The following is a 7,730-nucleotide window of genomic DNA, read 5'->3' on the forward strand; positions in this document are numbered from 1 at the left end:
TGGGAACTGAAGTTGTTAAAGTCAGGGCAATGAACATGTACAAGTACAGCGAGTTTTGCAAACGTTGGCCGTATAGCACTTATATTTGAACAGACTTAACTGATAAGAGTGTAATGTGAAGTGCTAGTTTTCTACCCCATGTGAACCATGTGAGCGTTAGCCTTGATTATAATTCCGGGATCTTGTGGAACAACTGTTAGAGTTTGATCGACAAAAAACCGGTGTTCTTCAAAGACTGGTACACTAGCAATATCATTTACATAAGTGATCTGCTGAACGAACATATAAAGTTCCTCAATTTTTCGGAATTTAATGCAAAGTATAAGATGAGTACACCCGTTAATTTACTGCGTACTGTGGTCTAGTCGATACTATTCCACCCCTCTGGACAAAGAGTCCTAGAAATCAAAATAACTTTAACATTAATATACATCATGGCCTCCCCACTGATACTAACCAACAAAAGGCCAGGCCATATTTTACATTGAAACAATATTCGAAGACTGCAAAACTTCAACTTTTCATGACCACTGATGCGTTCATCGTTATATTTATATTTAATTATGGTCTCTGCAATACCAAACAATAAATTTATAGCCTAATATATGCATTAAAACAGGAAGACAACAATGTGGCTTAGAATGGTCTGATCACATGAAGAACACAAACTTGTATGTTTCGGAGTTGTGCAGGGAGCTGGGGCGAGTTTCAAATATTAACTAATCGATAAATTGACACCATCACATGAAAGATAACATTGAGATTGGCCATTTGCCCAGGTTTGATGCTTAAAGGTTTAACAGTGACCAAGTTATGGGATTTAAAACATAGTTCAAATCCATACAAACGTCTCTAATTTATTATTGAAACTCTGAAAAATATTTTTCAATTTTGGGACAACTGTAGAATTCTATCATGCACCTAGTATTTGGAAGTAACTGAGGTGAAAATCACTTTGTTTGCCCATTTTCACGAATATCAGACAAAACGCAAAAACGTTTAAGAGTTTATATGGCTTTGGGGGACCCAGCCTCAAAATTAGAGACGTTTGTATGGATTTTGATCTATGTCTTAAAGTCCATAACTTTTCTTGGTCTCTTTTGAATGTAAAATCATCAAACGTGGTCAAATGGCCGTTCTCAACATTGTCTTTCATGTGATAGTGTCAATTTATCGATTGGTTAAAATTTGAAACTCGCCCCAGTTCCCTGCGCAACTCTGGGCTATTATGAATATTTAGGGAACAAAGAGCAACAAAGAGTGCTATCTATACAAAAATTTGGTTTTATCAACAGAGTTGATAATGTAAATTGGCAACCGTACAGGGATTCTAAAAGCTGACGTTTCGAGCGTTAGTCCTTCTCCGAGTCAATTAAGTTTCGAGTTAGAAGTCTGAAGTTTGAAGTCTGAATTCAATCTGAGGTCTGAAGTCCGAAGTCCGAAGTCTGAAGTCTGAAGTCTGAAGTCCGAAGTATGAAGTCTGAAGTCTGAAGTATGAAGTCTGAAGTCTGAAGTCCCTCCTCGGCTTTCGTAGTACATTTACAGATTGTAGTATTGCGTCTGTAAACAGCACTATGGGTACTTCATGCTATTATTGTCGTTGTTGTATATTCGTGTAAAAAAATTAATGAAATAAAAACTAATAATAATAATAATAATAATAATAATAATAATAATAATATTAAATTAAATATAATAAGAAATAATGCTAAAAAAAAGAGCTCAAAACAGACTTTTCTGCAATAAAATGAGGGTTAGGAAGTTACGTTCTTTCCACAATTAAAATAAGAAATTTCGTATGTTCTGAAAATCAACTTGGGCGCAAGCAAAAATTAGTGATGTAGGGATTCATTTTTTAGGCAATGTGTAAACAGAAAATTCCTGAAGGTAACCAGACAACTTATTGAAGACAGGAGAAGTCGAATTCTGTGCCTTTCTCTTTTGTGTAGTTGTCTCCTCATTTATTCAGACTCGTCGAAATGTTTTTTTTTTCAAGAGGTGATTACAGATTCCGAAGCGGAATTATCAAAGATACGATGTGACGAATTGACGTCCAGAAGCGAATTGACTGCGTACGCGTACGTCTTCTACTTCAAACATGAAAGCTGACAAAAATGTTTTACTTTACCCCAGTCATTGACAATTTCACAATAGTCTGATTTAGCAACAGAAAGGGAGCGTCAGTTGACGAAAGGAGAGCCTGCAGAATATTTTGGATTCTACTCTAATATGACGTAATATGAATATTTTTGCTGCGCTCGCCATCGTCAACTGACATTCCCGTTCTGTTGCTAAATCAGGCTATTGTGCAACTAGAAGGGACTGGGGTAAAGCAGAAAATTGTCGTCGGTTTTCTTGTTTGAAAAACAAGACCGTTGTGTAAGCAGTCAATTCGCTTATTGACGTCAGTTTGTCACATCGTATCTTTCATAATTCCGCTTAGGAATCTGCTATTACCTTTGGAAAAAAAAACGTTTCTCAATAAATGAGGAGACGACTGCACAAGAGAGAAAGGCAAAGAATTCGAGCACATTATGTCGGGTTATTGATCCGTCTGAGTTTTGCCAATCCGATTCGATCCGATCCGATCCGGTCCTATCCGATCCGGTCCAATCCTGATTTTGCCAACGGCCCACTGCAATGATACAAAGAGGAACTTGACGAGTCTTTCAACCGAATTACCCTATACCTCTGCAAGACAACAGTTATTCTTGATGCCATGTTCTTGAAAAAGTACAGCAGTGATGAAAGTGACGTCGATATGCCTAATTACAGAGAGGTATAAGTCTTGTGTTCGACATTTTATTTACTGCAATAAATTTTACGCTAAGAACCGATATCGCATGACTCACGAAGCGATGAGTGCGACATCGGTTTTTCCAATGAAATTTACTTTGCAATTTACCAGTTTGGCAATAAATTTTTCTTGAACCGCATGAGTTTTTAAAGAAAACAAGCACACCCTAAGCGAGCAAATGGAAAAGGTAAAAAATGCCATTTCAGAGTCAACTGTCAATAACTAGCGAATTGGAATCACGCTAAAATTAGAAGGCATAGAAACAACTTTGTCAGTTCAAGCTCAAAGAAGAGTTTTACTGATGTACTTTATTCCACTTTATCTCTGAAAACAAGATCATTCATATTTTTATGTATTTCATTGAAACACGCCAGGTTGGCTTGGTACAAGAATCGGCAAAATACGGCAATGCAACCAAGAAAAGACGAACTTCAAACACGATCTGCTCCAACACTTAAAGAACGTTTGGGTGCTTTAAACAAACTTCTGAAAAAACAAGCTAGTGAGATTTCCCTCTAATTTTACGAGAACTCATTGTGTGTTTACAACATAAGCTGAGGCACATCGAAACCAGTTGGGCAAACGGATTAAAAAAGGACTTGTTCGCTCGCATTTTAGAGCAAAACGAACAAACAAATCAAATTTCTCTTTATGTCCAAAAGAGTACAGATAATTGTTATTTAATTCCAGTTGGCAATAAAAATTCGATTTTCATTCCTGAACAAAGGAAGAACCGATTAAACCACCTTTAAAAAACACGCATCCACTTAACGCATGAGGCCTTGCTTCTGTTCATGTGAGTTAGCCTGGGTTGAGCCTGCAATCCAATCAAAAACCAGTACCTGGTCAGCGGTCAACTTAAAAAAAAAAAACAGCCGACCTCGGTGAGTTCTAAGCTTGAGCCCGCAGTATGGTCACGTGATACTAGTTAGCGGATACCTTGTTTTGACAGGTGTGAATTGATCAAAACATGGATGTCCAATATCAAAGATGTATGCTGTAAACTAGCATGATACTGGTCACATTTGCATACTTGGAGGGGTGGACGTAAGGACGTATGTACGGACGGTTGATGACGTCATGGCTATAAAACCAAGATTTCTCGCATCGGAGGGTTACCATATTTTCTTAGCAATGGTGCTCCGCGCGGGCGCCTTGGCCTTTTCATAGATATAATGTAAGTGAAGTAAATGGGATCTGATGTTTGATTTACATATTAAAGCACTTTAATTGTCTTTTTTTTTTCTTATTATACTGCTGTCTGCCAAAGAAATAGACCATCACTCCGCTGTGCAAATGTGCATTTGTGAGTTCAACCCAGCAACTTACAGCAGCGATTGAAAGTGCCCTTGTTGGAAGCCTTGTTGATAATTTGCTTGGATAGAGCTTGAGTCAAGGTGATATAATGTACTGATGTCAATGATGTGTCGGAATAAAATGTTCTGTTGTCTCACAATGCACTAATATTAAAGAAATCATTCTATTGTTATTTGACTCTTTTTGAAAACTGGATTAATATGTACAGAGACAGTCCCATGGAAAAGGGCATGCTGTCTGCATTGATAGATCTAGTGTAAAAATACAATGTATGCAAAGGAAATGGGATATTTGTGAACTGCTCCTTCTTCTGAGGCTTCATGTTAACTTATCCAAGCAATAAGTATCTAAAGTGTTCATGTTCTGTTTGATGTGGCTATAATGATTCATGTGATCGTATTTATACATTGTTTACAGTTGATGAAAATGACAGAGGAAAATGAAAATGAAGGAGATACCTTGAGGGCTAACCATACTGGTACAAACAACATCACAACCAACAAAGTCACACTCCTTTCATCTGTAACACACAATTATTATAGTGTATGAGCTCAAAACAAAAGATTGTGCACGGTCGTGGACTTTCCAACCTAAATCTTGGCTGCTTTGTTTGCTCTTTTGATGTTCGCCGAGCTTCCAAACCATTCCCCTCTATTAACTGTGACAAAACAAATGAAAACGAAATAAAATTACAGGAATAAATTACAAACCGAACGCGACAGAAAACTAAGAAACAAGATGAAATAAAGCGAAGGTAAGGACACTTACAAACGGTGTGTAATTTCCAGGAGGATGAAAATACCTGATTGAGGATCAGAAACTAGTGAACTTGAAAGCAAAACTGAACTAAATAAATTGAATTTAAATTATGCAAGAGAACTTAACATAATAACTAAATGCAGGCATAACAATGGGATATAACGGGAAACAAAGGAACACCAAACATACGAAGGAATGCAATCAACACCTACAACTAAACAAAGAACGTATTAAAAGCAAAGAGAAAAAGAAAATTACAAAGCGGCAGTAACAGATAATAATAATAATAATAATAATAATAATAATAATAATAATAATAATAATAATAGAAGAACCGTAGCCAGGGTAAAACATTAAAAAATTATAAAAAACGTTCACTAGCTATATACAGTTAAAAACTTTCGAGCTTTCGGCTGTCAGGCTACAGCCTTCAATGGAAATGAATGGAAAAAATGATGACAACTACAATATATACAAAAATAGGTGAGACTATAAAAAGAATATAAAAACGGGAAAATTATTTGTCAAAAAAAAAAAACTAATTGTTCTTTTTTAAAAGAATGGAGTATTGATTAGGGAGCGGCCTAGAATTGTTATCTGCATGATTTATCGAAGCGGTTTGCCATGATTCCAGTGTCTTGCGGGTACGAGAAGAACCCTTGTCAATCACTCGGGAATTTTGAAAGTCAATAGAGTGATTTGAAGACCAAGCGTGTTTAGCGATGTTGGAGCCTCTTGCGTAAGACTTCACATTCCTCATATGTTCTTTTTTTCTGGTTTCAAAGAATCTGCCAGTCTCGCCAACATAACTCCATGGGCAGTCGGCACAAGATATTTTGTAAACCACGTTAGGTTGAAGATTGATCGGAGGTCGGGACTTAGGAGAGAGAAACTCCTGTTGTAAAGTCTTGAATGGCTCGCTGACAACTCGAATATCATGTTTTCTAAGCAGTCTAGTTAGAGGCTGAGAAATGCCATTAATATAGGGGAGGACTGCATAATTGGAGAAATCGGAGGGTGCAACCCATTTAAAAAACATGCAAACAAGTTCCTCAGGTGTTGGGATGGGATTTGTTCAATGAGTAGAAGATTTCTTCTTTAGAATGTTGGAGATAACATTTTGGGGGTAATTGTTAGATCGTAGAGCGTCGATGACATGAATAAGTTCTTTCTCTTTTCCTTGTTTTGTGCTCGGGAGATTAGTTGCGCGATGTGAACAAAGTCTCAGCTGTACTGGTCTTGTGTCGTTTGTCATGATGAGAGAAGAAATCTAGACACTACTGATATAATCTGTTGAACTTTGTCCTATCCAATAACTACTTCGTCTACAATGATAGTGTTTAAAAAACAGATCCATGGTTGTGCCATGGGCAGCCCTGTCAGTCCCGTGGTTGCCAATTTATGTATGGAAGCAATCGAGGAGATGGCCATCAACACAACTCCCGTTCCACCTAAAGTATGGAAACGATATGTTGACGATAGTTTCTGTATCATTAAAAGAAACGCCGTTGACTCTTTCCATAACACACTCAATAGTATCGATCAACACATCTCCTTTACCATCGAAGAAGAAAACAATAACCAGATTGCTTTTCTGGACGCCTTGGTTACTCGCAAGGATAATGATCTCATTATTGAGGTTTACCGTAAACCAACCCACACTGATAGGTATCTAGATTTCTTCTCCCATCATGACAAACGACACAAGACGAGTAATGCTGAGACTTTGTTACATCGCTAGAGTTGTGGACCACAAGGGGAAGAATGTTACAATCTTAGAGATGAGTTGTCCATGGGTGGACAACAGAGCTGCAAAAGACCAGGATAAGACAGAGAAGTATGCCCCTTGCGGCTGGAACTAAAACAACAATTCAAAGGATACAGCATAGACCAGCACAACATCATTCTAGATGTACTGAGAGGATACTCCAAAGGACTTGTAGAACTGTTAGGGTTTTAGTGGGAAGGAAGAGTAAAGAAGTCTTGATAAAGATGCAGAAGTCCGTGTTAACTTCAAGTTTACACATTGCCCGCCACTTCAAGATAATGACATAAGATAAGACACTAGTAGAGCAATTTTTAAGAATTTTAATGTGATATCTCAGAGAAGGAGATTTGAATTTTTTTTTCCTTCAAGGTCTACTTAGAAGACATTTTAATGTATTACTTTCTATAATAAGTTTTTCTTTTAATTTTCTTATTTCCCGTTGCCCTTTAGGTTACGCAACAGCGCCCTACTGTGCTTTAGCTATCGTTTAGCATACATACGTTTGCACTGCTATAATAATAATAATAATAATAATAATAATATTATTATTAATAATAATAACAATAATAATAATTGTTGCAGCCCTAGTTATGCTTCTCAGGTGAATAAAAACAAGTTGGTCAAGTTAGAGTGTTGACTAGGGCAACCTCTTACCTCTCAAAGGATCTCTCTTGCATGGACTGGAAGTGTTTCAACATTCAAAATAGCATGCTTGAGTATAAGGTCATAATTCGAAAAAAAAAACAGACTCAGTTATTGTAAAGTACTCTGACATCAGCATTCAGTGTTTTTAAAAGTGCAAGGGATTTAATTGGAAAAATAGAGCAAATGTAATGTATAATTTTATGTAAGATACATAAAGACAGTCATTGATGAATAGAGTATGTTCATGAATAATGAATTGAATAATATTATTCATTTAAAAGACGTATTAGGCAAGGCATGAATAGGTTCAGACAAAGTAAACTGGAACTGGGGATAGTTTTTCACATGAAGCTTTATTTTATTTCTTGATTATTTTTACTTATTTACTACAGGTGCAGAGGTTTCAAGTATACAAGCTTCTTTAGCAGATTGTCCTATTCTGAA

At 36.7% G+C, this 7,730-nt stretch overlaps 1 long non-coding RNA gene across 1 annotated transcript; it reads right to left on the reverse strand.

Moving 5' to 3' along the window:
• Nucleotides 1-3,291: 3,291 nt before the first annotated feature.
• LOC137994911 (uncharacterized) lies at nt 3,292-4,933 on the reverse strand. Its single transcript, XR_011122215.1, has 3 exons — nt 4,883-4,933; nt 4,573-4,772; nt 3,292-3,614 (listed from the first exon to the last, which is right to left on the reverse strand). It is a non-coding gene; the product is annotated as an uncharacterized lncRNA (long non-coding RNA).
• Between the last annotated feature and the right edge of the window lie 2,797 nt (nt 4,934-7,730).

This window comes from Montipora foliosa, chromosome 3 (genome assembly GCF_036669935.1).
Source record: "Montipora foliosa isolate CH-2021 chromosome 3, ASM3666993v2, whole genome shotgun sequence".
Lineage (NCBI taxonomy): Eukaryota > Metazoa > Cnidaria > Anthozoa > Scleractinia > Acroporidae > Montipora > Montipora foliosa.